The sequence below is a fragment of the Aedes albopictus genome, chromosome 1 (genome assembly GCF_035046485.1).
Source record: "Aedes albopictus strain Foshan chromosome 1, AalbF5, whole genome shotgun sequence".
NCBI lineage: Eukaryota > Metazoa > Arthropoda > Insecta > Diptera > Culicidae > Aedes > Aedes albopictus.
This window is the reverse complement of record NC_085136.1, coordinates 95,876,633-95,897,029: the sequence shown is the minus strand read 5'-3', so window position 1 is coordinate 95,897,029 and position 20,397 is coordinate 95,876,633. Positions and strand designations below refer to the sequence as shown.

At 39.4% G+C, this 20,397-nt stretch overlaps 1 protein-coding gene and 1 pseudogene across 1 annotated transcript in view; one reads left to right on the top strand and one right to left on the bottom strand.

Moving 5' to 3' along the window:
- The window catches only part of LOC109398423 (transmembrane protein fend), a 711,615-nt gene that overhangs the window by 670,059 nt on the left and 21,159 nt on the right, over positions 1-20,397 (top strand). The window lies entirely within an intron of this gene.
- Positions 11,308-16,304, bottom strand: LOC115256507 (uncharacterized; annotated as a pseudogene).

Genomic DNA, 20,397 nt, shown 5'->3' with positions numbered 1-20,397 from the left:
AATCTACAAACGGAATATAATAACAAAATAAAATTATTAATCATTAATTAACAAAAAAAAAAACAAAATAAATAAATGAATAAATAAAGAAACACCCTAAACTACTAAGCGTAAAATAAACACAACTCAAACAAATAACTGTGAAGTCTAACATTTATTATAAACTTGGAAATTTGAATAATTAAAATAATATCAATATACAATATTTGATTAAAAAACAGCTCTGAGCAGCTAGCCTTTCCACCACACAATACATTATTACCCAAACGGTTGGTAACAAACCCTAATAGTGTCTACCGAACTATGTAGTTATCCGTGAGTAAGTTAACTTTCACTGGGAAAATATAGTTAAATTACATAAAGGTGAGTCATGGCACGTATAAGATTCTAGTCATATCGAATTTTTTCACTAATACCAGTAATAGCTCAATGGAAAAGATGCGATTTCGCACAAGGCTCTAGCAAAACTCAAGGTTGACCCAAAAGTTGAAGCTACAACAAATTCCAATTACATCTATTACATATACGTTTAAAAAAACTCCTATGCGAATAAATGCTTCTATTTATCAAATTTATAATTCACTTGAAGAGCCCTCTTGATCTAGCCACCTCGATAAAGCTCATTATATTGTAACAGCTTCTCCTCAACCTCAACCTCAAGTGGGACCCCATAACATAGGTGCGGGTGCATACTGCACAACACACGGAGCCCACACGGGGTCACGCCACTTCTGCTTTGTCGGCGTCGGCTTCTGAGTGATCCGGTGCGCAACCATATCATCAGAATAAATATAATTACCCACCCGGCAAGATTGAATCCCTTTTTGTTTCGGTGTCGGGTCGGGTCGAGTGCCGAATCCATCATCACCATCATCAGCGTTAGTGTCGGCGTGCGTTGGCGGCTGGCTCAATGCTGCTTTAGATCTAGGTCTAGCCAACGAGCGAGCGTTTGCGTTCGATTGACTTACGGACGAACCGGAACGCTCAACCTAATGAACCCTTGTATTGATTTGTGGTGCCTCCTTTTTGCTACTTTTTAGGCTCCCGGTTCCAATATTAAGACCCGCTTGCATCCCTTCCTGCCAGCCAGCCATCCATCCACACAGACGCAGTTGGTTAATTGCAGCATATGATCATCACCATCATCAACGTCAAAGCACAGCACCGTGCGTTCGAACCCGCATTAAAAGATCGATAAATTGAGAGATTTACGAATTAGTATGGATTAGGTGGCAGACGGCACGAATCAACGTGAACGGATTTCGGCTAGCTGATCAAGGGCTAATGTTATTGGGGATTATGTAAATTTTCAAGCTTAGCGTGATTTGCAATTTAGAAAAGGCAGCCAGGTAGGTAGGTAGGTTTTGCAAAATTAGCTTCCAATGTGATGGACAGAAAATCCATTTACTCAACTTTTGTCATTTGTCCATTTTGTATGTGTTGAAAAAGAAAATCTTGGCGTCCTTAAGTATATCGAGGTGGCTAGAACAAGATACCACTTCAAGAGTATACTAAATTATAAATTTAAGGTTGAAGGTTTGTCACTGATATCATCATAATCATTGGAATTTCTCCTCCTTCAAAACATGAACGTTGCTTACACAAATTTAAAACAGGGTTTGTATGTCTGTTCTTGATACTCGTACATCTTTTTATGCATATAGCGGTCATACAATTTCAGTATGTACTAGGTATGGCCGACATGTAAAATCGACGTTTCTTCAAGTGCTCATGGATCCAACCCCAACGGCAGGATGAATTGATTGATCTACGTAAATAGGGAATCCATACGCTACAGTTCAATTTTATCTCAAGTATCCACGACGTAGCAACAGTCCGTTCAGCCTGTTTGGAAGTGTTCCAAAAAACTTAAAACGCAACTACTTATCGTATTTCATGGCTTGTTTGTCTCCCCTCTGCATATTTGTTGTTATAGTTGTTTGATTGCACAATCCGGCTAACCAACAGCAGTTGTGCACTGACTACGGCAACGACGCGTTGCGATGTCTTGGCTCTTGGGTACGATTTTCCGCTCTTTGCAAGACAATCACTATTAGCAGCGCTTAAAATTGTGTTGGAAAATATGTTCCATTTTTTTCTTTTCGTGAAATTATAAATACGAAACCCTCCGTTTGCATTTACCCCCAAGCTTGGACCTTCATTGTGGCCTTCAATCTCCACAGTTATTGTTGTTGTTGTTGTTGGGTACTGGTTCCCCATCCAGCAGCGTTCGGCGCTGCCAAGAATGTGCTCCGTGGTAGATCGAGAAGCACAGAGTGCTGCAAAATAATTTATAAAATTAGATTAGTCGCATATGTGCGAGCAGCAGCGCAGAAGTGCAATGCAGTTCTTCATGCACTTTATGAGTGGTGTTTGGCGGCAAATCTGCTGGCATGGTACCAGATCAGCTCAGCTAGCACATTTCAGGATGCCCGGAGAGGGCGGGAGTCCGAGATATGGATTGCAAAAATTTTATGTAATTAATTTAGAGAGCTATATTTATGATTTATTCTTGGCGTCTTGGCTGGCAGTTGTGCGAGTTTCGAGCGTGAAGTTGGCATTTCTAGAGCGTGAAGATTTTTCACCGGAAAGTGATGGATTAGTGTGAGATGGCATACAAAGTACACTAATAAAAACATGGAAAACTGGCTTTTAAGTTCATTTTGAAAACTGTGTAAGAATTTAACGGTCATCTGGAATGGCAACACAAGTAGCAACTTTAAGTAAAAATGAAATGGCAAACTCGCGTGTCATGCCTCGAGCCTGTGTGCTTGTTAACAACGCAATCGTCACTACACTCATCTCTGAACTAATCACTAGAGATGTATGTGCTATCGCAATCGATGTATTTGTTGGAAACCTCAACAGGAAATACGTCTATTGTTCGGTGTATTTACCGCATGATGAACGATTCATTGAACCATCCCCTACGGATGCTTTCAAGCAAGTCATCGCATACTGCACTTCAAAAGGCCTTCCGCTAATTGTTGGTAGTGACGCTAATGCTCACCATATATTCTGGGGCAGCTCAGACATCAATTTGAGAGGATCCAGTTTGATGGAATACTTAAGCAGTACAGATCTTGGATTACTTAACATAGGCAACTAACTGTCAAACCTTCATGGTATCTGAGAGAGTAAGTGTTAGACATAACGCTATGCTCTAACCGAATTAGTCACGAGCTGAGCTTAATCTGATTTTTTTTTATCCGTATCAACGAGATTTTTAGCCCTGGGCTAGTTCATCTCGGGACCCACGCTTTACTTCCCTTCCGAAGGAAGAACTCACACTTTGCAAGTTTGTCGGGAGTGGGATTCGATCCCAGATCCTCGGCATGATAGTCAAGTGCTCTAGCCATCACACCAGGTCCGCTCCACATAATCTGATCATTGCTACATCATTTTTTGAACATTCAAATGTTACTTGCAATCTTTGCGTTTCAGGAATCCCCGGTCAAACAACTGGGATCTCTTCACTGAATTGGTTGAAGGAAAATTTCATGGATACATGCTTACCATCCATTGACACTTCAAGTGATTTAAATGATGCCGTTGATACTACAACGGTCCTCATCATAGAAGCTTGCCCTCTACGGTCTGTAAAGACCACAAGGGGAACCCCTTGGTGGAACTCGGATCTGGCCAAGCTCAGGAAACAATGTAGAAAGAGTTGGAACAGACGACGATCGGCTGGATCGGAGGCTTTCAGGATGGTTCGCTAGGCCCATAAAAAAAACTCTCGAGTCTGCCAAACGATCCGACTGTGAAAACCCTTGTACAAATATTTCAAGTTTGAGTGAAGTCAATCGGTTGAACAAAATCCTTGCAAAATCTAAGAATTTTCAAGTGAACGAACTTCGTTTGCCAAATGGCGATGATGAGAAAGTTTTGGAATTTTTATTCAGTACACACTTCTCCGGATGTGTGGATATTACATCTTCGGATGAACCTGATGTCTTTTCTTGCAGTTTTAATTCTTTATCTTCGGGTCGGAGTATCATAACTATAAAATCGATTGAGTGGGCATTAAATAGCATTGCTCCTTTCAAATCTCCTGGAGTAGATGGGATACATCCTATGCTTGAAAAGAGATTTGTTTATTTCAAACATGTTTTGAAAAAAAAACTTCTTGTTTGCAGTTTTGCTACAGGGTATTCCTAAATCCAGGCGGAATATTACTGTAAACTTTATTCCGCTAGTGGGTCGAGCGTCGTATGAAGAAGCAAAGAGTTTCAGACCTATTAGTTTGACCTCTTTTCTTCTGAAATGCTCAGAACGCGTTGTGGATCATCACATCCGTGATGTTCATCTGGCCAACGTGCCTCTTCATGTGAACCAACATGCTTACCAACCTGGTAAGTCCACTGTGACTCTTTTACACAATGTTCTTGTTCGGGTGTTTTCTTATATATCGAGGGTGCTTTTGACAACGTGCCTTTCGATGCCATATTGGAAGACAAATGGAGTTATGGTATATCTCCGATGATTGCCAATTGGATTTACCATTTCCGAAATCTCCTATCGACATTGCGTCAAACAGCGATTAGGAAATTGAGTGTTTGTGGGTGCCCCCAAGGGGGAGTCTTGTCACCTCTTTTGTGGAATCTTTTAGCAGATACGCTATTGAGGCAACTCAATAACAGCGGGTTTCCTACTTATGGTTTTGCCGACGACTACGTAACATTGTAATACAGTATGAGCATCAGTATCCTTTCCGACCTCATGCAAAGCGCCCCGTAATGGCGTTCAACCCTTGTGTCTCTTTGATTCTGAAATCAATGTGACTGATCAGGTAAAGTACGTTGGAGTCATTCTTGATTTCAAGCTTTCCTGGACACCTCATATTGAGTTCAGAATCAAGAAAGCTTGCTTGGCCTTCGGGCAATACCGGCGAACCTTCGGTACAACTTGGGGTCTAAAATCCCAAGTATATCAAATGGATTTACACAACTGTTGTTCGGCCAATATTGGCCTATGGATGTCTTGTGTGGTGGCAAAAGGGTGAAATGAGAACGATCCAATCAAAGTTAGGCAATCTCCAAAGGATATGCTTTGCTTAATGGCGATGTCTGGAGCGTACTCTTCAACTCCCACGGCAGAGCTAGAAGTTCTCTTTGACGTTGCTCCACTACACATTCATCAGAGCGTTTCAGGAGGTTTAAGGAGGATTTTAGAGGGCTCAACAAGCTTCCTGGTCAGTTTCGTAGGGGTTTTGTGGGCGTTACAGGGCTTTTCATACGGTTTCAGGGGGTTTAGTGGGCTACACAGGCTCTCACACAGCTTGTCGCGTTCGGTAATTTCTACCGAAATCTCAACTGCTGAGCGATCTGTAACGAGTTTTTAACGAAAATCTGTAAAAAAATACCAAATTTGGGTAAAATCTTATCGTTTATGTGATCAAGTTAGCATTCGGAGCAATCAAGATATCACTGACTACGTTACTAGGTTACTACGTTACTACTTACTTAGTTACTAGGTATTGTTATTTTTCCTAAACCGCCTAAATCTAAATGTATGTTTCGGATAAAGAAAGATGAAATCGGAAGACCGGTTCGCTACAAAGCTCGGCTTGTGGCGAAAGGATACCCTCAAAAGCTCGGCTAGCTACTATCAGGACCCTTTTGGCAGTTGGTGTACATCGGCGATACTATTTCCATCAGATGGATGGCCGCACAGCGTTTCTTCATGGCCGTTCAAAGGAAACAATCTACATGGAAGTTCCCGATGGCGTACCTGCGAAGCCCAATCAAGTTTGTCGACTGCTGAAATCTTTGTACGGCCTAAAGCAGTCACCTAGATGTTGGAATGACCGATTTAAAGACGCACTCCTCAAGATGGGTTTCAAAAGATTGAGATACGATTATTGCCTGTATACAAAGCTGGACGATGGAGATGAACAAATCCTGATTCTGTACGTAGATGACCTTTTAGAGACTGGCCGCAATCTGAAATCGATCATAGAGCTGAATAAACGTTAGGCGTCAATGTTCGAGATGTGGAACTGTGGAGAATTGCGATACTTTTTGGGGATGAAGATCTTCTACAACCGCGATAAAGGAAAAACTGCAGTTATCTCAAAATGCCAATATTGAGAAGCCGATGAGCCTTTTTTTGGAATGTCCGACTGCAACCCAGCTCGAACCCCGATGGTGACGAAGAAAAGCAACCGTACCGAAAGTTGCTTGATCGCTTATGTACGTGATGCTGAGCATTCGACCGGATGTTTGCTATCCTGTCGGTTTTCTCGGACGATTCCAACAACAACCATCTAATGAGCATTGGTAAGCTCTGAAACGAATAGTCCGTTAACTACAAGGCATGAAGAATCTAATATTGCAGTTCAAATGTGACTCGCATTCCTTCGTGGGAAACGTTGACGCAGACTGGCCATCGGACACTGAGGATAGGAAATCAATAAGCGGATATCTGTTTCAAGTATTTGGATGTACAGTAACCTGGTGCAGTAAGAAGCAGACCACGATGGCAACTTTGTTAAACGAGACGGAGTACGTGGCACTCAGCGCAGCAGTTGACGAATGCCTATGGCTACTAGTAATTCTAGAAGATCTGCATTAACCTACCAAACCCGTCACTATATATGAGGACAACAGAAATTGTTTTCACACTGCGAAGAATTTGGAGACGAAGCGCACGTCAAGCATCATTTTGTGCGTGATAACGTAGCCTCCGGGACATTTAAGATTGAACCTATCCAAACACAGGATCAACCAGCACACATCTTTGCAAAGTCCCTGGATTAAAACCGATTCAAGACGCTAAGAGTGAAAATCGGATTATTTCTCATCGTAATAGGCTGCTTTACCTCATGCAAATCTGTCGGGAAAAGACCTACTTTCCCACACCAAATTAGCAGTGCTGTAATGGTTCATTACAGCACTGATTTGCGTTGCGTAATGAACCTTACAGCACTGTTTTCAGTTTTGATCAACTTCTTGATGCTTTCTTGACGCAGTTTATACGACCTTGTTGCGTAAACTACTGTTTCCTAACACTTTACTTTGCAATACGCGTTTCAAACTGTGTCCGTTAATTCTTATCCCAATGGTATGCCATTCTAAAAGTTTATCTGTTAAACTGCAATGAAGTTCGGTAAAAGTTGTAAGCTTTACCGAAATTTTCCTGTAAAACAATCTTAACGGTTGAGGTTTTGGTAAAGCATAACTGGAGTCGGTGATTTTTTTCCAAAAGTACAGATAAGTTTTATGGGGGTTTTCAAAGGCATTTCAAGACATAGGCATTTTAGAGCGTTTTAGTAAGTTTCAGAGCGGCTTCACATTCTCTAAGAGAGCATAGCAGGTGTTTCAGAGGGTTTTACAGCAGATGAATATTGCTCTTTCGATTAACAGATGCTACGGTATCGGAATACGACCCAATCATCATATTTTATTATTCGCGGCATATCGTTCTTAACCGACTCCTTTTCCAAATATCATCATCACAATCATTCCCCAAAACCATGTGCAGCAAGTGCGAGAATAAATGTCTGAAAGATGAGACTCAGGGTAGAAAAAAAAGTTGATTGGAAATTTATTGGCGGTATGTTCACTGCCACTTTTTCTATTATCTTCTCACAGCAGCATAGTCATCAGTGTCCAACTCCACCCGTACCAAGTGTAGCTTGTGGCGACCGTGACAAGAGCGCCATGGGTGAATGGAAGCCAAAGAAGGCACGCTGTTATCGTTTTGATTGTCATCATCATCATCATCGTGATCGTCACCGCAGCGCCATGAGCCTCTGCACGAATTTGCCCTGTCCTGCTCACTCCCACAGAAAACTTGAAAACAGCGCGCACAGTAAAAGTCACATTTGACTTTTACTGTGCGAACTGTTTTCAAGTTTTCTGTGGGAGTGAGCAGTACGCCAGATTCGTGCAGAGGCTCATTGTGCGACGAAGAAGAACACAAGTGGTTTGCTCCGCATTGGTCATTTTCGGATTCGGTATATTTCCCAAATAGCGTCGATTCATTACGTGGCTCTGCGTAGCACTTTCGCTTCCTGACAAACGGCGACGACGAACGGCGAAGACGATGGTGATGATGAAGAATCATCTCTTCGACTTTGGGTCTCTTCCGAATAGTTGGAAACGCTGCACGGAATGGACCGGAAACTGTGAGGAGGTATCACACGCTTCCTAGCACAGTAGTGACAGCGAACAAGTGTGTGTGTGCAGAAAAGAGTCACGCAAATTTATGGTTTCCCCATGGCAGAGGTCGCCACATTCTTCACGGGTGTCGCTTTGCTAGACGGTCGGTGCCTTAACAACCGGATTGTCCATACCCAACCAAGGAAGTCGTGCGGAGAACTTATTCCGAAAATTAGTTCCAAAATTTGTCACTCCACTCTTTCTTTTTTTTTTTGTTTTAGGAGCAGCCTATTATGAGAAACGACGACGGCGAAGTAGTTTAGTCGTGGAAGCTAAAAACAAAAGCTGAATCATAAAAGCACGTGCTAGTCGGTTGTGTTTATTTTAGGCGCGTGTGATCGGATTTAATTAATGTCAAGAATGTGATAGCGTTTTCCGTTACGAAAAAAAAACAGGAATAGGGTATTTCGTTTATCCATAACGATACATATTGTCTAATAACTTTTTTTTATTCTTTGTTTGGGTATCTAGTCACTGCGACCAATTGTTAGAGCTATTGTGACATATGCCCCAGTTTTATTTAGCTATGTCAAGTTGACGTATTACTATTGGTGTTAGCAATAATCAAACCTTGACTGTAAGCCTGATTCCAACACGGTGCGACAGTTCGGATGAACTGTACTACCGCATTGGGGTCTGTTTTCTATACATCAAGGGGTTCTATTGGCCCCTTGTCGAAGAACTTAATTCTTTTGGCAGAAACTGCCGGACAACGGCACAACACAAGTTCCGAGTCTTCTTTATCCATGTCGCAAAAGTGACATACATCATCCTGGAGTTTTCCAATTAGCTTCAGGTGATAACGGCTCGGACAGTGGCCTGTTATCCCGAGCAGAAGGAAATAACAACTCCATAATAAAATGCGTTATTTTGGCAAAATAACTGAGCGATGGAATCATTTATTTTCATGTTATTAGCATAATATATTATGTTATAAACTTGTCTGTCATAAGCGGCAAAATAACAAAAGAGGAGCGGACCTGGTGTGATGGTTAGAACGCTTGACTATCACGCCGAGGACCTGGGATCGAATCCCACTCCCGACAAACTCACAAAATGTGAGTTCTTCCTTCGGAAGGGAAGTAAAACGTGGGTCCCGAGATGAACTAGCCTAGGGCTAAAAATCTCGTTAATACAGAAAAAAATAAAAATAAAATAACAAAAATCATAACAAAAAAATGTTCCTGGACGACCAATTTGATAACTTGTTTTGTTGGTTTCAATAACAACTTAATAATAATGAATATAAAAATATTTCAATAACAAATTTTGATCTTTCGAAGTTATTGATAATAATTTAATAACAAAATGAGTTATGATTTCAATAATGATAATTAAATTAAACAAAATTTCTATAATATACCTGAAATATAATAATGTACCTCATGTTTAATATTAGATATGGTAAATGCCATGAGGGAGACAGAGTGCCCCCCCTCTCCCTATAATCGACCCATTTTTTTGAATTTCCCCAGAAGTTTATGGTATTTTTCTAAGAAACCTTTCAATAAGTTCCTTCTGGAATTTTACCACTGATCTAAAACATCTTGTAAAATGGCTCGTTGGCGTTGTAGGAATCGTGAAACCATGTTCTTTTGGATACACTAAAACATTAAGCTGAGAAGCTGGTATGCTACCAATTAGGTTGTAATGCCAGAGAGAAGAGGAAGGTGAACAGATGAGAAATTATGCATAAGCTCCCCATCACGAAATGTTGAAAACAACGTAAATCTCTAATGGTGTAGTTTTGATTTCAAAACTTGTTATCGTTGTGGTATTGATAATTAAATATTTATACACACTCTGTTCAATAATAACTAAATTTGTTTTACAACAAAACATATTATTTAAATGTTATTCAATGAATATAAACCAATACCGTGCTCATTACAAAATAAGATTATCCAACAAAAGATGTTATGGAGAAGTAATACTTTGATAAGATAAAGATAACAAACCAAGATATAAAAACATGTTATCTTATTTCGTAGTTATTAATTTGATATTCTCCTCTGCTCGGGTAGAAGGCCTGTAAAAATACTTAAATCTCTTTTCGACAGCTCTAAGATTTTGCGAGTGTTCACGAAAATTGGTTTTATAAAACGTTTGGACTGTCTCGCAAAAGTGGTGTTTCCCAGTTGGATTTTATTTTCTCATGTTCCCATGTTTTTAACTTCATTCTGAGAAAACAACCAGATACAGCACAAAACGGTGCTGGTCCTATGAATTGGTGAGACGAACCAAGTCTTGCTAGCATATCGGCTTGTTCGTTTCCATCAATTCCACAGTGCTCTGGAACTCAAAACAGCTTCACCTGATAACGGCGAGCTAATTGTTGGAGTGAATTAATACATTCCCAAACATGTTTAGAGGTGCATATAGCTGATTTCAAAGCATTTAGAGCTGCTTAGCTATCAGACATAAGGCAAATATTTGAATATCTGTAATTTCTGCGTAAGCAAATACTACTATATTCTAAAATTGCCTGAATTTCAGCTTGAACAACAGTTGCCCATTTGCCCATAGGAATTGATATATTAATTCCGGGGCCAGTCACACCTGCACCAACTTGGTCGTTCAGTTTCGAACCGTCAGTGTAAAACACGATCGATCCTGGGTGTAGTTATGGGCCCCCATTCCCGAGCAGAGGAAAATATCAAAATAATAACAACGGAATCACAAAACATGTTTTTATATCTCGGCTTGTTATTATTAACTTATTAGGTCATCACCGTTCCATAACATATTCTGTTGGGCAATCTTATTTTGTTATGATCGTGCTCTTGGTATATTTTCTTTAAATTACATTTCAATAACATGTTTTGTTGTAGCACAAGTTCAGTTATTATTGTGTCATTGAAACTAGTACAAAAATTTGATCAATTATATTACAACATAACTAGCTTTGCAATCAAAACTACACCATTCGAGATTTTCGTTGTTCACAGCATTCCGTGAAGAACTGCAAGAGAAAATATTATTTTATCATCAGTTCCTCTTCTTACTGACATTACGTTACAGTGCCAACTTATCAGCCTTTTGTTTTATAAGCACTTTGAAAAGTATACCTGCTTTTTGTTCCAGTTTCAGTTAGGTATGAATACGAAAATAGAGAGTGTAATAGAGTGTTAGCCATTTTATGAAACATTTTGGATCAACTGGTGGAATTCAACGACGAACAACACATTTTCGACAAAAATGTAAAAAAATAAGTCATCAAGAACTCCATTGATTATTTTTAGACATTTTATTTTTATTGATTTCACTGCATCGAGCCCACTTAGATTAACTAGGATAAATGTGTCAATCAATGAGGTAATAATGTAAATTAATCTTATAAACAATGAACCACCTAATAAAGGGTTTCAAAACGACGGTAGTTTTTCATCGTAAGTTGTTTGGAAAATAAACGAGAAGTATTGTTTCTCTCTGTTTTGGATAAGAAATCGCTTGCGACAACAATAGCGTCCCAATTATGAATGAAACATTTAACAAGATCCTATTGTTGCGTATCCCATTGAATGCATATGGGACTTTGGAGGAGTTCCTATCCGCAACAGAAAAAAAAGCAAATTTTGTTTTCAGATTGTTATCAATAACGTATTCATATCAAAATTTGTTATTGAAATATTTTCAAAATTCGCTGTTATTAAGTTGTTATTGAAACTAACAAAACATGTTATTAAACAGGTCTTCCAGGAACATTTTTTTGTTATAATATTTGTTATTTTGCCGCTTATGACAGGCAAGTTTATAACAGGATATGTTATGTAAATAACATGAAAATAACTCTTTCCGCTACTCAGTTATTTTTCCTAAATAACACATTTTATTATGCTGTTGCTATTCCCTTCTGCTCGGGTTTGTCCACAGATTTCGCCCAGGATTAATCACTTCAAAAGAGCGTTTAAAATTGCACTTTCTGCTCATTCAATCACCATTGTCTGTGATGAAAGAGCCGATACTGATTGTTTTTAGTTGTAGTTGTAGTTCTTTTGACCTTCAAAGCACTCTTTGCAGCTTCTAATTGAACAAATTGATGCAATGGAAGTAAGTAAAGTAAGTGTCAAGCGCTTTAGATGGTGTACTTCGCATTGCTTCAGTAATTGAAGCTAATCTTTGAAGTTTTTCCAGCTTCTTTTGAGCCAGACTTTCATTAGTTTTTGGCCACCAGACTAGCGACGTTGCGTTGCGTTGCGTTGCGTTGCGTGGTAATGGAGTAATTCGTAGATTGCATACTGAAAGTTGTCATGTTATATCTTTAATACTCTTATTCTAATTGCTTATGGAATGCTATTTGGGAAGGAACAGCTATCCAATCAGAGATTGAAGTAAAAAAGACATGAGAACTTCCATTGCCGGCCACGCCCATCTTCTCCGTTACGAGGATAGGAAAGGATGTGATGATATGACACCTACTTTAGGTGAGGTCAGCGACTCACCGACGCCCCCATAAGTGTCAAGGAGTTGGATATTTGGAATGGGATGATTGGGGAATCACTATAAGCGAGTGATGCGGCAAAATTCAGATTGTATAAGTGTATTTGGGTAAATGTGTTGGTGTGAGTGTGAGTGTTTTAGTATATTTAAACACGAACGTTGGGAGTGACGTAGCTAAGAGATTTTGTCACTCCATGGGCCGTTTTGCTCCAGGGATGGGACACAGGCATTTGGACCATGTGTCCTGGCTAACAAACCTAGGCTTAAGCGCCATTGCTCGCTCTCTGAAAGGATAAGAATCACGTTATATGGATGGGAGGGTATAATAGGGAAGGGATGCTATCTATTTATCGAGATGCCAGCGACTCACCGACGCCCTCGTAAATAGAAAGGAGATAGGATTTTAATGCGGGAATGGTCTGCAATTCAGTATGATTAAGTATGCGACTGGATTAGATGTTGTGTGAATAAATGTAAGCATGGAACGTCTCACTGTCTCATCAAATTACCGCCGTCATGGTTCCGCATGAGGAATGAAATCTAAAACGTCCCGTGGCTCAATGTTGATAATCGGATCCATATTGGTCAATAGTGATATACGTGGTCACATCACAAAAAAAAACGCATCCGATCCGACCAAACCAAAACTCGCGCACAGCATCTCCCTCCACATCAACAATATCGTAACATCCCAAACACGTCCTGTCAAAATAATTGACCCAATACTACCACTGCAATTGTAACTATTAGTAATAAAGCTTTAAAAATCCAAATTATTCATATTTGTTAGATTGCATTACTCTGGATTCATTTGTATACCCCTTTAACCTTTGCAGTTATCACTCAATTTCGAACTCAAGACAAATGAAATTATATGAATATGATGCAATAGTTTCAAGAACATGACTACGACCTCACCAGACAAACCCAAATGATGATTACCCGTTCCAACAGTGGAACCATTGTTAAGCATTCAATAAACTATAAATAATAATAAAACTATTGATTCACAACTAAGATTTTTAACTGTTTTCGTATCAGACTAACATATTGACTGTACGAGTTTATGCAATAAACTACTCAACATTTCAAATTTGGAAAGAAGTGTGATTGTCGAATCCAAAAACTTTGAAAGGAAAAAAAAGTCAATTTGGGGGTAAAGTTGTAAGACCAATTTTGAGATCAACTGGTTTTAAAAAACACGCCATGACGAAGAACGCCTACAAAACTCAACCTAATACTCACTCGAGAAAATAGATAGAATAACACATCACAATGAATAAAAAACCAATACTGGCATTCCCTAGCTTTGGATTTGAACCGTGAAATACTTACATTTCGCTTCCCGATCCGTTTCCGTGTAGTTTACCTTAGTATTACTCGTACGGCGTAACATCCGTTTCCGTCCACTATCTGGAAATATCTTCCATCCCGCCATCCGCACCTGCAGTTTCAGCTCAGATTTTTCCACCGGTTCCTTTCCGTCCTTCGGTACGTATTTGTCCACGTCGAACGCACCACTTTCGATCGCTTCTTGATGTTTTTCCGAGCAATTGTCACCGGGAGAAAATTGCTGTATTCCTATTCAAGCTTGGGATCCTTTGGCGGTGGAAGCGGTTCACAGATGATAATTAAATTTATTGCACTGAATAGTCAGTTTGGCTTCCTCCATCAAAACCGTAATCGAATCAAATTTGAAAATTAGAAAATCGGCCGAGAGAAAAAAATGACGGGAGCGAAATTTTTTGCTTCCGTCAACAAGCGTGGCACACTACGATCTTCTTTTTGGCCACCAGACTAGCGACGCATAGGTAACTCTGGGTCTCACAACTGCCGAATAAGTCCAGAAGATCATCTTCGGTTTCAATCCCCATTTCTTACCAAAAGTTTTTTCTGCGAATCCATAGAGCATTTGTACCTTTGACAACCACCTGCTCAAGATGCCAATTCCAGTTTAGTTTGCTGTCAAGATGTATTCCAAGATACTTGACTCTATCTGAATGTTCTAAATTAGTTTCTTTCAATTTTATATTGAAAATTTTCTTCTTCGTGTAAACGGCACGATCGTGGTTTTTGAAGGATTTACATTTGGGCCTTCTTTATCGCACCACGAAGAGACTAAATTTAGGGCAGTTTGCATTCTGTTAGTGATAATATAATCATATTTATTACGGACTAATATGAGAATATACTCAGCGAAGCCAATTATTTCAAAGCCCTCTGTTTCCAGTTTTTTGAATAGATCATCGACTACCAAAGACCACAATAGAGGTGATAGCACGTCTCCTTGAGGGCACCCTTTAACTGCTCTAACACTAATAGATGAGCTGCCAAGGTTTGACGATATCTCTCTTTTAGATAACATCTCCCCTATCCAATCAACAATACATTCGTCAAGGCCACCCTTTGACATAGCATTCTTCATTGAAGTAAAAGATGTGTTATCAAACGCTCCTTCAATGTCAAGAAATGCAGCAAGTGAAATCTCTTGTGCTTCAAAAGATTTTTCTAGTTTTGTAACCAGCTTATGAAGTGCTGTTACCGAAGATTTGCCCTCTTGATATGCAAATTGATTTTTTCTTAAAGGGCTTTTTATTAAATATGACGATTTAATGTGCTCGTCTAGTATTTTTTTTCCATTATTTTCAACATAACGGACGATAGACTTATGGGTCTGAAGTATTTTGGTGATGATTTTTCCTTTATATATGCCTTTGGGATAAAAGTGACTCACACTGCTCGCCAAGCTGTAAGGATATAACTTAATAATAAGCTTAATCTGAACAATTTAGTTAAAATGCGTGTTAAGATTTCTTTACCCTTCTGCAGTAGTACAGGAGTCAAAGGAATCTATCGCCTATTTTGTGTGGCATTGGTTGGCAGGCAGATGAATCGTATGTTTCTTTGCCGGCTTACCAATCTTCAAAAACCTCTTCGTCAAACCAGCCGGAAGCACTACGATTGTAGCGTGTTCCTGGGTGGCCATTTTGTGTCCAAGAGTCCCATAAGTGCTCTGCCTTGAACACCACATATGGTGGCAACAGCTGTCCGGTCGCACCACCACAAAACATTACGGAGGTTGCAGATTTGCTGAAATTCCTCACGTTTTCAAAATATTTCAAGCCGCGTATGCATATAGCGAGCTTCTTTCCCGGGTCATCGGATAGATTCGTCTCATCATAATTAAAGATGTTGGAGGCGGGAACTTCCTTGAGGGAATACTTCAAGTTGGCCATATACTCCTCAACAGTATCACGGGTGACTCCTGCTCGGCTCAACTTTATGTTTTGTGCAAATCGTTTGCTCAGCTCTTTTTCGTCACAAAGGAACCGTGCTACCCAGTCCCGAGATGGTTTGTTATTCACGAAAGTTGGAACCTATCGATCCTGCTTCGCCAGATAGATCCGCACAACTTCCCGAAGATCGTCTCTTCCGACGGGGAAGCCCCACTCGGTCAGTGCGTCCGAAAACGAAGCTTCTTCCGCGTCCGTAAATACTTGTTGGTGGTCAGGAGTTCTGTGATGCGATTCGCGCAGTTTGTTGTACATCGTTTGCCGGCTGCAGTTAAGTTGTTTGGCGGCCTCTGTGTGGGACATCTTTCCGGCTCTCACTTTCTCGAGGAATCCCTTGCTTTCGTCTCCGGAAAGTACATATGGTGTATTGGCGAGAACGATCTGCTTTTCAGTAGTTTCGCACCATTTTTGAACCTAGAAAAAGGTAAACAACATAACCTTATAACTTGGTCGACGATAAAATATTGACGGGCGCGTACATTATCTAGTGAAATAAGCAAATTTATCAAAAAATGACTGCCACCGGTGCTGAAATATGAAAGATAATTGATTTTAAGATATTTTTATCAACTTACTGGAATATATGAGCAGTGGGAATGGTGTAGAACAAATAGATTTTTCTGGTGTTGTAAATCACCACTACACGAGTCTCGAAGAATTTTACAATTTTGACAAGAAGTTGTAATTGTTTTTTATAGAGAGACTATGTATAATAACGAGCAGTGAATCAAAATTCAACCATCGCGCAACAATAATGACAATGTCGCAACCTGTATTTGTTGCGACAAAACAACCCATGCGACATAAGTTTGTCCAAACTTGAAAATAATGGGATTAACATCGTACACCACGAGTTTAGAGATTTTTAAGCCTTGCATTGCGATTTTCGAACGGTAACTTCGAGTCGATAAACACTGCAACTCTGGTGAAGCTCTATCATCAAACAGTTTCGACTCTGGGTTAGTAATAATTGATTATTCACGAGTTGAAAAGTACGCAACAAATTCAGCTTCCGTTTTGTCTGCAACAAAAAATTTCGAGGTCATGTCATTATCTGTCACCAGTAGGGATAAAGACTAATCGTCGCACCTTCTTTGTTGCTTGTTTTGTGCCTCTTTTGTCTGACAATTTTCTTCACTGATAACGAGGAAAATAGGGTATAATAAAACGTCATAGATATAATTTAAATTAAATAAGCATTTTGTTTCAAAAATACTGATAACTAATATGTCCAAAGTAGCCCCGTGAGCTAAAAGAAGTCCCGCACGACGGTACAGTAGATCCTGAGTTTAATCTCTGACCAGTGCCATTCCTACTACATTGTAACTTTCTTTTCTCTTATTTCTTCCTTTTCTTATGTATAAATACAATATTGTATTATTCGTTTATTCCAAAAAGAAGTGAGAACTTAAAAAATGAGAACGATCACACGTATATTGCAGAGGATAAACTAATTCCAATAAGAATAGGCCCAACGACGTATTGAGTTGTCCAAAAAAAGTCTCACTAAACCTACTGCAAGCCTATCCATATACGTGGGAACAAAAGATGTTTACAAAGTTCTTACAGATAGATTAACACGGGAAATCTGAACACAAACCTCTACCACACAGGAATTTGGATTGGTCAATCAAAATCCGCCTATCGTTATGCTTCACCGAAAGCGTTCCCAGTATCACTGGAAGCATACCAACCAGGCGCAACTAATCTCATTAATTTGTTATGTTCTCAATCATTTCCCAAAAACGACAACGAAACAAGAAACATCTGTAGGAGCATAAAGCGAAGCGTGCTCCTCCATACATTATAAGTACGCTGGCACTCGTCATTAAATAAGAATGCACCACAGCATACACATGAAATTCTTCGTTTGAATACACTGAAGTTTTTTTTACGACGGTAATGGTCCCGCGTAAAAAAAACCGCGTTATTTCAAGACCCGTCGTAAAAAAAAACCGCGTTATTTCAAGAACCGTCGTAAAAAAAAACGCGTTATTTCAAAAAACGTCGTAAAAAAAAGTCAAGTCACGTTAGATGTGGTGCTGACTATTTTACGCGTGTTTTTGAAAAAACGCGGATTTTTTTTACGACGGTTTTTGAAATAACGCGATTTTTTTTACGACGGGTTTTGAAATAACGCGGTTTTTTTTAGGACGGACCGCGTGAAAAAAACCGCGTAAAAAAAACCCGCGTAAAAAACCGCGTAAAAAAAACTTCAGTGTACACTATTATGTTTCCAGTTCAAAACCGAATTAGCGACATTTTTTCTTTGACCTCCGCTGCTTTTGCCTTGCGTTAAACACAATGTCGGAAGTGGGGCGCTGTATAGAGCACCATGTGTACAATACAGCGCCCCACTTCCGACATTGTGTTTAACGCAAGGCAAAAGCAGCGGAGGTCAAAGAAAAAATGTCGCTAATTCGGTTTTGAACTGGAAACATAATAGTGTACACTGAAGTTTTTTTTACGCGGGTTTTTTTTACGCGTTTTTTTTTTCACGCGGTCCGTCCTAAAAAAAACCGCGTTATTTCAAAAACCGTCGTAAAAAAAATCCGCGTTTTTTTAAAAACACGCGTAAAATAGTCAGCACCACATCTAACGTGACTTGACTTTTTTTACGACGTTTTTTGAAAAAACTCGGATTTTTTTTACGACGGTTTTTGAAATAACGCGGTTTTTTTTACGACGGGTCTTGAAATAACGCGGTTTTTTTAGGACGGACCGCGTGAAAAAAACCGCGTAAAAAAACCCGCGTAAAAAAACCGCGTAAAAAAAACTTCAGTGTTCACTATTATGTTTCCAGTTCAAAACCGAATTAGCGACATTTTTTCTTTGACCTCCGCTGCTTTTGCCTTGCGCTAAACACAATGTCGGAAGTGGGGCGCTGTATAGAGCACCAGGTGTACAATACAGCGCCCCACTTCCGACATTGTGTTTAACGCAAGACAAAAGCAGCGGAAGTCAAAGAAAAAATGTCGCTAATTCGGTTTTGAACTGGAAACATAATACTTGTGCATGAAACAGAGAATCAATGACAATAATACTTTCAAGAAGTGGTGCTCTTTGCACTGCACACAAAACTCTCGCTCAAGTGGGTATCATCGTTGCGTTTTCGTTATCCACTGGAGTGTGCAAGCTGGAACAAAAGCTTTCTGCAAAATGAGCAATGAACATACACATGTTTACGGAGATTTCTTGCGAACGGGATTTTCTTTTCCAAAACCGAGGAAGGATTAAATATCAACATTCAAAATCATTCAAATTGAAATAAATACGTCCTCCGGCTGCCACATCAACTCATCCGCTAGGTTGTGGTACTTCGTTATTATGTTTTCAGTTTAAAACATTTCGTTGAATAGTTCTTGATAACTATGATGCAATTTGCAAAGCTCGTTCAACTCATCAATATCCCTGACAGAAAATGTTTGGAGTAGTATCGCCTCAGTGAGCTTCACTAGAATTTTACAATAGTGTCATACAGGATCATTGCTAGGAACAAACTGACAAAAGAGTGGAAAAAAGTGCAAGAAAGCTTTCATTTCACTGGCAGTTAATCGTATTACAACAGATTTTTCTTTTTTTTCTTGTCACAAATGTGTCTGTAATATCAGGCATTCTACGAAGCGCTGGGTCAAGAAATACTTTACTAAAAACGTTTTAGCCACATTGAGCGCTCTTAGAGATAAACTGTTTTTCGAATATACAATAGTTAAGAATAGTGATTAAGCCGAAGGAACACACACTCACAAACCATTGCTGTAAAATCATGTATTGGATCAACTGACAAATTTTTCAACTGCGTGAAACGATGGTAACTTATCAAACACTGTTTCTTCTCTTACACCCGTTTCTGTTGGATTATTCAATCTAACATCTAGCTCATAGTTATTAACAGTCCTAACAAATTCCAAACATTCTTGTGTATCTTTTTGGCACTGTTCCTTTTGCAAAAACGACAGTAAAAGTTTGCGCTGAACGTCAGGAACTACAAAAGGATGCATTTCAAGATTATCACCCTGAAGCAAAGTTGTTACAAGTTTGATCTCTTTAGTAACTCCATTTATTTCTATCGTCAGCCCATGTTGCTCAAAATCCGTAAATGCTTTTACAACATGCTTGAATAGCAAATTGGAACCTCTCTCGTTTAGGCCTGCTTTTTTAATCATAGCAATAAAGATGTTGCATAGTTTCGACCTGTATTGCTCTGGAATCGTAGGGATTGTATGATATACTTCACATACAACATGTTTCTTGTTGTGAGAGCTTAAGGTATCATTGATTTCAAACTCATCCGCGTAAATTGAAATTGATAATAATAAAACACCAGGATATTTCTGTTGGATTGCTTTTTATCTATCCCCACTAACGCCGCTATTTATGCAATCAGACTGCTAGTGTTTGTCTATTCGAAGATTGCGTTGAAAATGTTTGGACAGTTCAAAAATGATTTCAAATGAAACTTGTCCATGATAGCAAGATGATAGGTTCTTCTTCGACAG